This window comes from Cibotium barometz, chromosome 12, assembly GCF_041138505.1.
Source record: "Cibotium barometz isolate CiBa-2024 chromosome 12, ASM4113850v1, whole genome shotgun sequence".
Lineage (NCBI taxonomy): Eukaryota > Viridiplantae > Streptophyta > Polypodiopsida > Cyatheales > Cibotiaceae > Cibotium > Cibotium barometz.
The window spans coordinates 31,375,469-31,390,571 of record NC_141057.1 but is presented as its reverse complement, the minus strand read 5'-3'; the positions used below and the strand labels follow the sequence as shown (position 1 = coordinate 31,390,571).

General features: G+C 44.7%; 1 protein-coding gene across 2 annotated transcripts in view; it reads right to left on the bottom strand.

Moving 5' to 3' along the window:
* The window catches only part of LOC147633288 (zinc finger CCCH domain-containing protein 1-like), a 73,194-nt gene extending 60,781 nt beyond the window's left edge, over window positions 1-12,413 (bottom strand). The window contains exon 1 of one of the 2 annotated variants that reach the window (XM_086806329.1): window positions 12,308-12,413. The gene's annotated coding sequence lies outside the window, so the exon portion shown is untranslated. The remainder of the gene's footprint in view (window positions 1-12,307) is intronic. The other variant, XM_086806327.1, reaches the window with a different exon arrangement.
* Window positions 12,414-15,103: the final 2,690 nt, after the last annotated feature.

Sequence of the window (15,103 nt, the reverse complement as noted above, 5' to 3'; positions counted from 1 at the left end):
CACCATAACCTGGGAGGAGCTTGTGCCAATGGTCTTGGACCAGGAGGAACGTTTCACGAACCCTCCTCAGAGCGGAGGTTCGGAGGTCTTAACTGGCCAACAGTCGAAAGGCCAGAATAACAACAAGGGCAAAGGGAAGGCTTCACCGGAGAAGTCTTTTGACAAGAAGCCTGATTCAGAACGAGAGAAGCTGAAGGCCGAAAGATCTTGTAATGATTGTGGCGAGAAAGGCCACTACTGGAGGAAGTGCCCTAAGCGGACAGGGAAGAGTGCTGATTCCTCAGCCTCAGCTGCAAAGACTCCGGCATTTGTGCACTTAGAGATGGTGGACTCCGATGCTTCATCATCTTCGAGCGAGGAGGCAGTTGGCTTCACCGCGAAGGATACCCGGGAATGGATTCTCGACAGTGGTGCTTCCAGGCACATGACTCCATCCCGTGACTTCTTTCTGGATCTGAAACAGCAATCAGGTCGCATCTTTATTGGCGATAACTCCACTATTCCGATACATAGTGAGGGTCGGATGGAGATTATTCCCGACGGCAAGGGGGGCAAGCATGCTTCCCCTGTTCTTTATGTCCCTGCTCTGGGTTTTCATCTTCTGTCAGTGCATGAGGTATGCAAGACTGGCTTTCGGGTGGAATTTGAGGAGCATTCAGTTGCTCTAAGGGACCGTGAGACTGGCCAGGTTGTTTGGGAAGGCGGTGTGGAGAATGGTATCTACAAGCTCTCTGCACTCTCCACTTTGACAGGTTCTCAGGTCGGAGATTTGTGGCACTTTCATTTTGGCCACTTAAATGTGGATGCTTTGAGGCGCGCCTTCCGGGACCAGATGGTGGTTGGCTTGCCAGATGTTGGTAGTAGGCAAGGACGTTGCAGCTCTTGCATACGTGGTAAGCAGCACAGGGAATCCTTTCTGAAGCAGGCTTCCAGGCGGGCTTCGAAACCATTGGAGTTGATTCACACTGACTTGTGTGGACCTCAGCAGATACCATCTTTGGGAGGATCTCTCTATTTTATGCTGCTTGTTGATGATTGTACCAGATTCACGTGGGTCTACTTTCTTTCCCAGAAGGACCAAGCTTTTGCTCGGTTCAAGGATTGGCACGTGATGGTGGAGAAAGAGTCTGGATATCAGGTTAAGACTCTCAGGGCTGATAAAGGAGGTGAATTCTCCTCAACTGTATTTTTCAAATTTTGTGCAGATCATGGCATCAAAAGGGAATTGGCCAATACTGGATCGCCTTCGGAGAATGTAGTTGTTGAACGCAAGAACAGGACTGTGGTGGAGATGGCGAGGACCATGCTGGAGCATCGTGATCTTCCTTAATGGTGACCTGCAGGAGGAGGTGTACGTTGAGCAGCCTCCAGGCTTCATTGTTCCAGGATCGGAAGGGATGGTTTACAGGTTACGTAAGGCCTTGTATGGTCTTAAGCAGGCTCCCAGGGCTTGGAATCAGAAGATTGATTCCTTCTTTATTCGGACTGGATTTCAGAGATCGGTTGCAGATCCGAACCTGTATCTCTTTCGGGAACGCGGCATGGTCACGCTTATCATCCTTTATGTGGATGATCTCATTCTCACCGGCGGTCATGTGGAGCACATTGGAGTGACGAAGGCTGCCTTGTCAAAGGAGTTTGAGATGACCGATTTAGGCTTACTCCACTTCTTCTTGGAATTGGAGATCTGGCAGACCCAGAGGGGGTTTTTCGTCTCTCAGCAGCGGTATGTTCATGAGTTGCTTGAGGCCTTTGGGATGGAGAACTGCAAGCCTATTACTTCGCCGATGGACCCGAACACAAAGTTAACCGTTACAGATCCTTGTGAGCCAGTTGATGCCTCGCAGTACCGGAAGTTGGTTGGTTCATTGATCTGGTTGCTGAACACCAGATTGGACTTAAGCTTCTCCGTGGGGCTGTTGAGCTCTTTTATGCAGACGCCATTGAAGTCTCATTGGGACGCAGGATTGCGGATCTTGCGGTATCTGCAGAGTACGAAGGATCTGGGACTCTTTTACACAAGAGGGAATGGAGTCAAGCTCCAAGGTTGGAGTGACTCAGATTGGGGAGGAGATCCAGACACGAGGAGATCTACTTCAGGATACAGTTTTACCCTCGGCTCAGGAGCAGTTTCTTGGAGCAGCAAGAGGCAGCCAACTATTGCCCTTTCTTCGACAGAGGCAGAGTATCGGGCTGCTTGTGGTGCTGCTTGTGAGGTTGTATGGCTGCGGAGGCTGCTAGGCGAGATTGGGTTTCCACAGAGGGAGCCCACAGTTATCCAGTGCGATAACCAGAGTTGTATAGCTATTGCTCGGAACCCGGTTTTCCATGCCCGGACCAAGCATATAGAGATACAGTATCACTTTGTACGTGAGAGGATCTTGGCTAGTGACATTTTGCTACTTTATTGTTCGACGGAGGACAATGCGGCGGACCTCTTCACGAAGTCTCTACCTCAAGCTACACTCAGGCGGCACTCCAGCTCCCTTGGGTTGGTTTCACAGCCAGGAGCTGAGAGGGGGTGTTAGAAGTCATCTCCTGTCTATATTTATACACCAGGGCCTCTGTTGTGGGTGTGCCCGCCCTGTATAAGGTGTTTTATCATTTTTCCACACTCCCCGTACTTTTCCCTATTTTTTTCCATTTTTTCTAGTGGTGGGGAGGGTTGCCAGAGGGTGGCAGGAGCACTCCAAAGCTGGCCGACTGTCCCAACAGCAGTCCTGTGGCTGGCCGACTGCACAGAGGTGATGCGTGGGCTTCAGGGCTGCTGGCCGACTGCATACAGACAAGTCGTGGGCAATTTTCTGCTGGCCAACTGCATTTATGCAGTCATGGGCACTTTTTATGCTGGCCGGTATCAAGATATGCTCTCACATGCACTCCACACACACACACACACACATAAGAGCATATATTCACACAAAACTCTTTGTACTTTGAAGAGACTAACTTTGGACTGACGATAAGCCAAACGCAAGATCTCGAAGGACCAAGAGTCGAGCTGAACTGTACACGGCTATAGAAGCACCAATGATGACCAATCTCGAGCCTATGCACTCTTCCCAATGAAATGAGGGAAGGCTGCGAATCTGAGGCTAAGGTGGGGACTGTTTGGGACTGTTCTAGTCGATGTATGAATGCTGAAATGACTATGAATGCTGAGTTTTACCTTCACCAAAGTGGCTGAAGCAAAACGATGGGTTGTATGCCGGCTGAATGCTGTTAGATGCTGAAAACACAATGAAGATGATGCACAAATGCTGGCTGGCTGCTGTGTATGCTGAAAACAAAAGGCTGATGGAGCTCTGAGGCTGGCCGGCTGCAAGAGATGCTGCGTTTTGCTGATGCATGGCTGAAACTGTCAAGCGATGATGCTCCAAGGCTGAGGACTGCAACGCTTGAGCTTTGATGGCTGAATTATGATATCTATGGCTGAATGTCCAATCGTTTATGCTCCTTGTGCTGAAGGCTCACACGCTTGAAGATAGATGAATGGAGTGATGCAATAGCAAGGCTATTTATATGCTCATGGGCTGGTCGGTTGGCTCCCTAGAGCTACACGACTGGATCTTGTGGCTAATAAATGATATTGATGGTATTTAAATGTTGTAATAATGTTGGAAAATATGAAAAAAATGCCAAATAAATACTAATGAATACTAGATGTTATTTGAAGGCTTCTACAATGGTCTATATGCAATGGATGAATGATATGCAATATGCAGAGTGCTTTCTAATGCAAACCCTAAGGTTTCTACTGACTCTACATGCATGAATGCATCTCTTCAAGTGGGTTAAGGGACTTGGACTGACTGACTGACTGACTAAGGCTGAGGAATGACCTACATAGCTCGTGCTTGACTTATCCTGTGGACTGAGGATTACAATGGGGTCACGGCGTACAACAATTATCATCCTAAAGGGTACTAATAATGTACAATGTTGCACTGATGATGATGAGCCATCTTGTCACCATGCACTACAATGCAAAGTGCATGTGACATTCCCTCCTGCTTAGCTTGGCGGCAGGTTCATGGCTTCCAAGTAGTCCGCCAACAACTGGGGGTACTCTTAAAACAACTCCTCGTCTAGCCAAACGGCTTCGTGGGTACCTCGATCTCAGAACTTCGTATAGAACTGAGATATCCGTCGACCGGAACCATGCTTCCAACAATGAAGAAGGATCTGCTCAAGCTCCATGACTTCTGCTTCGTCTACCACGTCTGGCTGTTGTTCATCTAAAACATCAAACACTTCTGATCCAACATATGGTTTTAGCCAAGAAACATGGAAAACATCATGCATCGTCCAACTGTTAGGCAACTTCAACTTCATGGAGACATCACTTACCTTTTTAACTATTGGGAAAGGTCCAAAACTACGCAAAGAAAGCTTGGGACAACGTTTGCCCACTTGTTTCAATCTCTGTTTCATGATGCGCAGATAGACCCAATCCCCTTCCTTGAAGTGGACATCTCGTCTAGACTTATTTGCTTGTCTGCTATAAGCTTCCTGTGCTGGTCAAGCGGTCCTTAACTGACTCAATGATTTCGGAAAATGCTTCCGTCGTTTTATTAGCCTCAAGAGATGGAGACACCAATCTCGTCAAAAGAGAAGAAAAACGGCGACCAAAGACTTCTTCATACGGAGTCTGTCCGACACTCGATGAATGAGTATCGTTCAAGATGGCTTGGACCAATGGAAGATAATGTTCCCATTTGGACTGCTGGTCATAACAATATGACTTGAGAACATCAAAGGCCAACTGGTTATAGATTTCTGTCTGGCCGTCTGTCTGGGGATGGAATGCACTAGACAACTGTAACTTAGTTCCAAAGTTTTCGGGCCTTTCAACTAAGAGCATCTGCGGACTGGGTTACACTTACTAGGGATGTACTCGATCATTCCTCCAAATTGTTGGAAGAGCTAACTCCATCTGGCTTGCCGATCACTCCACTGGGCACTTGGCATGGTTTGAAGCCACTTAATTGCTTGGTAGTCTGTTCTTACTGTGAAGACCTATCCATAAAGGAAAGGCTTCCAATGTTTGAGCATTGTTATCACATGCAAAAGTGACATCCAATTTTCCATTTTAGTAGGCCACAGGTCTATTGTCCTGCTAGAGAACTACACCTATGGCTACACTGCTTGCATTGGTAATGACCTCAAAAGGTTCATTCCAAGATGCTAACTTCAAAACAGGCGCTTCTGAGGCAACTTTCTAGAGTGTACGAAATGCATCAAGCGCCTTGTCTGTGATAGACTTTTTGTCTACGAGTCTTCACCCCCTTGAGCAAGTAGGTGGGAGGTGCTGCAAGGTTGGAAAACTAGTGAACATAGGTGTTGTAGGCTTGACAAAGACCTACGAAAGAACGGATCTCTTGGGCGGTCTAAGGGATGTCCCAATCCAAGATCTCTTGAAACTTTGAGGGGTCCAATCGAATCCCATCGGAACCGATGGAGAGCCCAAGACTTTTTGGCATTTATGTAGAGCCCATTATCTCGCAAAAGTTCCAAGACTTTCTCCACATCTTTCTCATGCTGCTCCGCAATGGCTGAGAATACAAGTATGTCATCAAGAGAGATGAAGACACACTTACCAAAGAGAACTGCGAAAATCCTGGACATCATTTTATTGAAGGTTGTGGGTGCATTGGTAAGCCTAAAAGGCATGACTACGAACTCGTAGTGACCACGCTCTGTCCGGAAAGCTGTTTTTGGAATGTCACCTTCGAAAATGCGGACCTGATGGCAACCACTCTTGAGGTCGATTTTGCGCTGTCTAAACGCTCCAAAATGTACTCAATCCTTGGCATAGGAAACTTATTCTTAATGGTGAGTTGATTCAATGCCCTATAGTCTACACAAAGGCGTGCAGACTTATCCTTCTTTTGGACAAATAGGATGGGTGTAGCAAATGGTGAGGAAGAAGGCCGAACAAATCCGGCTTAGAGGAGCTCAGATAACTGTCTTTCTAGCTCGCCCTCTAAAGTCTTCGAAAGACGATAGGGGAACCTGCTAGGAGGTTCTGATCCAAGGACCAAATTGATATGATGGTCCTCAGGACGCTATGGAGGGAGACTGGGTGGAAGATCATCCCTAAGCATAATGTCCTGATGTTTGGACAGGAGGTCTACTAACTATGGGACTGAAGATGAGCTAGGTGCTACCAATGAGGTAGAGGCTGTCTGAGCACGAACATAAAGTAGTGCCCCTTCCGCTCCCTTGTGGATAGCTCGTCCGGCCTAGAGGTGCGAAATCAATGGGATGCCAAGAATGCTTCTATCCCCACGAATCATGACAGGCTCAGGAAAACCTTTACAAATAGTAAAAGTGTCTTATCCCCAATTGGGAATAGGCTCATATTGACGAAACCACTAGATTCCTAAGATCATGTCACACCCCAGAAGAGGCGAGACAATGAAATCTCGTTGGAATGAGGCCTTTTGAACTTCAAAGGTAAACTGTTGTGCCTTCTGAGATATGTGGGTGCGGAGACTTGGTGTGAACCCGTCCGCATCCAAATGATATGGTACTAATGTGCAGCTCATCTTGTTAGCCCACTGGGAAGAGATGGCGTCCCCAAAACTGCCCATGTCGAATAGGACTACAAACTATCGGCCCTTGGCAAAGCCATAAGCTCGGATGAGGCTTTTCTGTGCAGCATTGCTCTCACCCTCCTACTTAGCATCAAGTACCACGGATGGCATAGGATGCATAGAAGGTAAAAGTTGAACTGCATTTGTGGTAGTAGGCGGGGCTAGAGGAGCTGAAGATGCTGTGGCAACTGTGGCAGAAGGAGCTTTGGAGGCTTGCTCCGCTTGCCATTTGTTTTCTGACTGGTATTTCCTTTGCTCCTCTGGAGGAAGATAACCTCCAGTGATGTCTGCTTTAGCCTTTTCCTCAAGGGTTTTCTTAGGCTTGGATTCCTTATCCTTCTTACCCCTGTACTAGAGCTATTACTGCCGTCCTTCTTAGCATCTTTAGAAGATGCATTACCTTTCTCTCGCTGCACAGCAGATTGCTGCTGCGGGGGTTTGGTACTGGACTGTGACGACTGCTTGGGCTTGCCTCCGTTCATCTTCATTTCTTCATTTTGAGCAAGAGTCAAAGCCCGGTCATATGTACTGGGTTCAAAGTTGCAAACTGTGAACCAGATATTAGGATCTAATCCACAAATGAATTGATCCATCTTGGCTTGCTGAGATAACCCTAATTGTTATGCTAAAGTTATAACCTTTCCGGAAAACTGAAGCACTAGTGACCCGTTCTGTTTGAGTCCATAAAACTCATCTGCCAAGCTGGTCATATACTGGGACGAGAGAAATCTCGTCTTTAGGTCAACAAATGTATCCCAGCTAAAAGCTGTGACACCTGTGGTCTGGTATGCATGAAAACTAGACCAGTGCTGCCACCAAGTGACTGCCTCACCCGTAAGGTGGGAAGTCGCTACGTGGACTCTATCCCGGGGATCTGTAATCCTAGCTAATGGAAAATGAGCAGTAAATTGATGAATGAACTGATTAATTGCTAAATGATCACACTTACCATCATACTTACTGACTGAGTGAGGAATGACCTACGTAGCTCGTGCATGACTTATCCTAGACTGAGGATTACAATGGGGTCACGACATACGACAATTATCATCCTAAAGGGTACTAATAATGTACAATGTTGCACTGATGATGATGAGCCATCTTGTCACCATGCACTACAGTGCAGAGGGCATGTGACAAAAGCTTTGTGCCTCCTTAACTTCCTACTGGCTTTCTTCTTGATGCGATTTCTCTCCCGACATGGTGGAGGCCTGGTTGTTTTTTCCAAACTGTAGCTTTACCATCCACCGAATGCTTTCACTTCTGTAGGTAGCCGAGTTGGGTGACCAACCTAATGCTCTAATACTAGTGCTACATGCGCTGAGGTTAATCGTGGTGACGCACAAACGGGCCTTCTTTATACCTTTATGTGGTGAGATCTTCAGTATCCAATTCACATAGTAGAGAGAGTGAGGAGAACAGAATTATAGAAGTGTTGTAGACAACACAAGATTGGGTCCCAATTTACCCATTGAAGGGCCCCCCTTGCAAGCAAGAGTATTTGCTTATATTAATTCTTTGGAGAATGTTGTACAATGCTTGAGAACAACCCCTATGACTCCCCAACGCAAGGACGAGGAAGACCGTATGTCAGCTGAGTATCCACTAATCCGAGGCACTGCAAAAGACTCTTCGGGCCACTTATGCAAGTCCAGATAGCTGTAGGACTACACATATGCTGGCTGAATGCTGAAGAGGAGCTTCACTACAAGCCTGGAGAGAGTAGGATGTTGACTGATGCTTGAACTGCTGAATGCTCTGCTAAATTACTGAATGAATAATGAGGGATTGACGCGCTTGCTTATATATGTCATCAGGCTGCTGGTCAGTCCATTCAGAGGCTGTCGGCGTGTTATACGTATGACAAATATTCCTAGAAAAAGGTACTATTTTGTACAAAATGTTGCACTAATGATCATGCCATCAGTGTCACTGTGTACCCCAGTGCAGGGTGCAGGTGACCTTGATGTTGATACAATGTTGCCTCGTCAGATGGTTTCATCCATGCGCGATGCATTAAGGGTGGGTGGGACATGGGCAACAACAATATCTATGAATCAGCCTGAAGCTCTAATACCAATGTCGCGTGCGGAAGCTCTAGGAGTCTTCTTTCAGCCCTAAGCACTGCATAGGAGCACATGATGCAAGAACAATCAGCATAGACAAAGAATAGAGAGAGAGATGGTTGTATTTTCGGTATATTCATAGATGTACAAAGGGGTACAATGACTCTGGCAAGAATGAGATAGCAAGAATGAATCTTGGCCTAGCCTTTCATAGGCCAAAGGTATGCCCAAGAAGTTGGCCAACCAGCAATCGGCCAGAAGAAAAATCCATATATTTAAATATGCTGCCGACCTTCCCCATAAGCCTTCTCATATCTGGCCAACATGATCTAAGCCCTCCTGGCTGTCTTCTGTGCACACCTAGACCCATGCTAGAGCCTTAATCTAGATGTTTATCTGTTGCCTATAAGGATTAGCCTTGGATTAGGAATGTCCATGTACATGCACATGACAACCTATAAGGCTACCAAAATGGCTCCAATCTGCGCATAATTTTCCTACCCTTAAGGCAGCTGTAAGAAAGCCTTGGCAAATATTTTGTATGCACAGTTGAGCAGGGTAATAGGTCTCTAGTTGGAGATGAGATCTTTGTCGCCCTTTTTATGAATTAATTTGATGATGCCCTCGTTGATTGAGAGAGGAAGGGCCTTATGATGCAAAGCTTCTTTCCAGACTTCCTTCAAGGGCTCAATAAGATGGCTCTTGAAGGTTTTGAAGAATTCCGCTGGAAGGCCGTCCTTTCCTGGTGATTTTTTGTCTTTTAGATGGTCAATGGCCCTTGCAAGTTCTTCTGTAGTGAGGTTTTTTCCAGCCATTGCGCTTGTTGAGGAGATACTGTTTTAGCCCTGCTCTGTCTAATGATTTTAGAGTATTCCTTTTGATCATCAATAGCATTTACATTTTCTGTTTTTAATAGGGGGGTGGTATCTGCGGCATGCTTCACTTTTAACATATGGAACATTTCAGGCGTGGGTCTATCTGCCTGGCCAGCCCACCACTCTCTAAAGAATACTGAGCATTCCTCTAGCTCTCTATCTTCCATTCGGTTAAGACAAGCTCTTGTATCTCTTAGCTCCTTCTGGGCAGTATCATCTCCCAAGTTGACCCTCATCTCAAGATCTTGTATTTTAGTCAGCCATTCCTGTTTTCTCTTTTCTCTTTTCTTTTTAGCTCCCTTCCTTGTACAATTTAGAAGGGATTGGGTCGATTTGACTGCCAAGGTCCAGGCCTTAGCTGGGGTAAGCCCTAAGTTGAAGAAATGGTTCCAAATATTCTTTACTTCCTCTTGTACTATAGGAAGTTTGAAGAGCGCGGGGTCAGTATGGAACCATTTGCTTCCCCTTTTTTTATCTGCCTTATCAAAAAGAGCATAGATGGGGTAGTGATCTGACATGCATGTATCATATAAAGTTTTGCATTCCACAGTAACATACATTGAACAGATTTCTTGGCTAACATAGCATCTGTCCAGTCGAGCTTTCCTTAGCATAAATGTTCCATAATTTTGCCATGTGAAATGCCCAATACTGCCAATATCTACTAGATTAAAATGCTGTTTGCATTTAATCCAGGCTTGCTTCTCTGGCCCTGACACTAGTTTGCCAGGGTTTTTGAATCTATCCTCTGCATTTTCAACCATATTAAGATCACCTATCAAGATTATGGGTTCATATTCGTGAGTTACAGATTCCCATATCCGAGCTCTATGGATTTGAGGGCAATTAGCATACATTCCTATCAGAACAAGTTCCTCTAATTCAAAGGCGACCCATTGATCAAAAAGGTCAATCTAAAAGTCTCTAATCTGGTTCTCCCATCTAGGGTGGAGTCCACAAGCAACTCCACCAGAGCCCTAAGGGTGGGTAGTAAATATCCAGATGAGATTTTTATCTATAGAGTTCAATCTCTGAATGAGATCGTCTCCACTAATCTTAATCTCCGTTAGAACCAAAGCATCAAAATTGCCTTGTTGCTTAAGCCAGCTTTTGACTTTCTTACCCTTGGTGGGATCTGAGAGACCCTTGACATTTAATGATAGAAGTTTCATGGGATGTTGGGCTGGGTTTGTTTCTTTTGTCTTCTGCTTCTGTTGTTGCTGCCTCCCTTTGTTGGGCTCTCCACTTGGACGTGGTTTCGCTTAAGTTCTTTAAGCAATTCCATGTCTTGATCTACAGATTGACTTTGATGTAGATCCTCACTTGCAGCAGGCCTCTGAGGATGATCTTCAGCTTCATGAATTGTTGTATCTTCCCCGGGATGATCATCAAGATGATTGAGCTCAGATGTCAATCTATTTACATCAAGCTGGGTTTCTTGGATTGTATCTAATATTTCCTCATCTTCATCGGAAAATTCAGGCTTGTCAAGAAGTGAATAGAAGTTGGCTTGAGGTTTATAAGGGTTATTCTTCTTTTGTTTGAAAGTCTTCTTTTTGGGAAGGGGGATGAAGTCTTCTTTGCTTACTTTCTTTGGGGGGAGGTTATCACCTGCCTGATTCGCTGTCGAGGGCATAGACACAGTGACTTCTTTGGTTGAGGTAGGCGGTCTTTCCTTCTGCTCGGAAACTCTTTGTTGAGCAACACCCTTATTAGAAACTTTTAAGGGGCATTCCTTGATGATGTGGCCTTTCATTCCACAATGAAAGCAGGCATTTGGGAGATGTTTATACAGGACTTTCTGTGTAATACTGAATTCTCCACAGTTAATAAAGATGACCTCTTTTAAAGGTTTCTCAAGGTCAATCTCCACTAGAACTTGAGGGTGCCAGGATGGGTTGATAAAAGATTTAGGTCTGTGACCTAGGACTCTTCCCAGAGCGCCTGCTATCTTATCAGTCCATTGATACATGTGGAATGGTAGATCTGGTAGTTCAATCCACACTGGGCATGTTGAAGGCTTAGGTCCACTTGCCGAGAAATCTTTTGTCCATCTGAAGAAGCAGAAGGGGGCGTTTCAGTACATCCATTGACCTGCACCAAGAACCTTGATGGCCATTGTGCTGTTTTTGAACAAGAAGAGATAGTAGCCTTTAGGGAGGACCTGAACTGCCTCTATCTCAACCTCCAGTGGGCCCCACGTGTCTTCCGTCCATTTCCTGAGATATTCTATAGGTGGTCTCGGGCCAAATAAAAGGCCTATTAGACATCTGCCTGCATAATCTCCCTCCACATCCCGGAGCAAATCCAAGGGGAGATTGACTCTTACTGTAGAGGAGTCCTCAACTTCATCAGGAATGGAGTTATCTTCCAGAATTGTATCCGGTAGAGAATGAGATTGCCTGTGCATAGAAGGTTCTTCTGCTTGCCTGCGAAGCAAGAAGATTTGGAGTTGGGCCACTTCTAACTTCATTCTCAACTCTTGCTCTGATTCACCAGACCATGGCTCTTTGCCTTTAGTGTTGAGAGGGGGCCATGGCATAATAGGTTTCCCCACCTGTTCACCAGAAGAGAAAGCCTGGACAATGCCAGCAACTGTACCTTCCATGGCTTTGATCGGAGAGCAGCCAACCTGGTCTCTGATCAATGAAAGGGGAGTTCTTCTTTCCATCTAACGCGTTTTACTCACACCCAAAACGCACCTTCCTCACCTCCGTAAGCTTTTGAAAAAATAGGCAGGGAAAATTGCAGATGGCTGATGGAGTACCTGGCCAACAGAGTGTACACTGCACCCCGCTGCTGCTCCACACTCTCGCTCAAGCGCTCGCCGCCATCGCAAGGATTGAATAAGCTCGTCTTTGGTTACTCTTAAGTTTTATTATGTCTGCATAATTAATGTGTCTTTGGTTACTCTTAAGTTTTACTTTGTCTTCATAGTAAAAACTTGGCACCTATGCTCCAATCAATCATAATAACGGATTTGGTTACTCTTAAGTTTTACTTTGTCTTCATAGTAAAAACTTGGCACCTATACTCCAATCAATCATAATAACGGATATGATTTACATTAAAATTTTGCATTAAGAAACTATTTATATAACACCCTCTTGTATGTATACCAGCATGTAAGTGCCCTTAGCCCTTTGCCTGAGAGGGAGGTTGCGAGTCTACTAGTGGTTGTGTATACTAGTAGTGCTCCTCACTATTGGATAAAGTAAACAAAGTCTCCTACTCCACCTGATGAGGTTATTCAAGGAATACCACGTCACAGCTCAACTTGATCTTCCTTGCCTCGAGACCTCAAGATCATAGACTCTATAACGCTTAAGACTCCATATTGCACCCTAGCAAAAAGATGTAGGTGTAGATTTTTGGATGTCTGAGTCTAGCACATGCATAAAACAATCGAATTTTTTTTGTAAAGGGGGTTTGATAGCTAAAAAGGAGGAGATGGAAGTCGAGAATGATGGCCCTAGGCTTTGGTCTATTGAGGATTTCCCCAAACTAGTTTCCAAAATCCTTGCAAAAGTTGACATGGTTCTAATCTTGTTAAGTCCTAGTCCTAAGTCATTCATGCAGTTAGGAGTCAAAGGTTCTATCAATATGAGCTTTTTCTATGAGAAAGGTCTAGAGCAATGTGACAAGTAGTGATAGTTTGGGAGGTCAAAAATGAGGGGACATTCCCTAGAGCGATGTGATAAGTCATTCATGCAGCAGTTAGGTGTTAGAGGTTCTATCAATACAAGCTTTTTCTATGAGAAAGGTAAAAAATGAGGGGACATTGCCCAGAGAGATTTGACAAGTCATTCATGCAGTTTTAGGAGTAAGAGGTTTTATCAATATGAGCTTTAAAGGTCAATAATGAGCGGACATTCCCCATAGCAATGTGACAAGTAGTGATAGTTTGGGATTACTTTCCATTCAGGGACATCCCCCAAGGATCTGGGATGTAGTGAGAATGAGTGGAGAAAAAAAGCATTTTTTCCAGGGTGATGTGGCAAGTAGTGATAGTTTGGGATTGCTTTCCATTCAAGGACATCCCCCAAGGATTTGGCATGTAATGAGAATGAGTGGAGAAAGAATCATTTTTACATGTGATTGTTCCTCGCTCCTCCTCTTTTTCTAAACCATGAGTTGGGAGTGCCAACCCTTGAGGGTTTAGTAGAGAGAGAAGCAATCGCCAACCATCTCATCTACGTTGGGGAGCTCATAACCTCTTTGAATAACACAAAGGATTCACTAGTACCTCGGGAGAAGTCTCGGTACTAAGGGGGAGGACAGAGCACCATAACCGATTGGAGCATCTATACAGGCTCATCTTGGCTTTGTTACAGCTAGCTCGGGTAACACGTCCGTCACTATAGATCACATGTAGAACAAAACATTGTGTGGATGTTTGCTCAAACTATTATAGGTTATTTCTATTGTTTGTGACCCCCTTTGAATGTGCTTATGAGGTGGGTTAGGAATGTTTAGGAGAAGTAGGATGAAAGCAGCTTATTTGAAACACTGTGTTTTGTAATGGTTCCCTAGGTTTCACCCTAAGAAACCTAGATATCCATCTGGGTAGAGCTTAGGAGAAGTAGGATGAAAGCAGCTTATTTGAAACACTGTGTTTTGTAATGGTTCCCTAGGTTTCACCCTAAGAAACCTAGATATCCATCTGGGTAGAGCTTCCTACACTCACTTTTTCTTTTTGCCCTTTCCTCCTTAAGGTTATAGTCTCTTCCATAAGTGAGGTTCATACGTTAGAGGTAGAAGATTTTGCTATGCTCAACCCCAATGGTTTTCTAAATTTTACCCTACGAAACTCAAACCCAAAAAGGTCTCCATTCGGGTAGGGTTTCTTGGACTTCTTTTTTCTTTGCCCTTTCTTCCATAAGGCTATAACCTCTTCCATAAGTGAGGTTCATACATTAGAGGTAGATGATTTTCTTACCCTCAAGCCCCATCCTTAAACATGTCTTCTTCTAGATCCCAATGTCTCTAGACACTAGAGAATGCTTCATTCAAAACAATATCTACAAGAATCTCCCTAACACCTGCTTTAAATGTGGTGTTAAGGGGCATTTTGCTAGAGACTATCTGCTAGTGATGAGGAGCCAAGTACGCAACAAATCGCTGACCCTTCCAAAAAATCTATAAACTAGTGTAACTTCCTAGCAGATTGAACAGGATGACAAATAATCTGACTTCTGATCTGACAAAAAAACTCTAACTTCCACATTCTCTCTAAGATAAACAAAGATGATCAACATTGTACAGAGTACTATAAAGAGAGGAACACCTTCCATAAATGAGACTAATAAACATTACTGTCAAAGTTTCAAAAACATAAACATCAACCGACAAATTGACAAACTTGCTGACTCCTTATTGCCCAAAACACAGTTCTGCTTGCATCCGTCTACATCCCCCTTGTGCACAAACATAACTGTCGATTTATATCCAACGCCAAAAGACATTCCAACTTCTCCTAAGATCCCAAAAGTCACATTTGATTTCCCTAAGGTTACATATCATATGACAAAATAATAATCCTCCTAAGTTCATCCCTAAATAC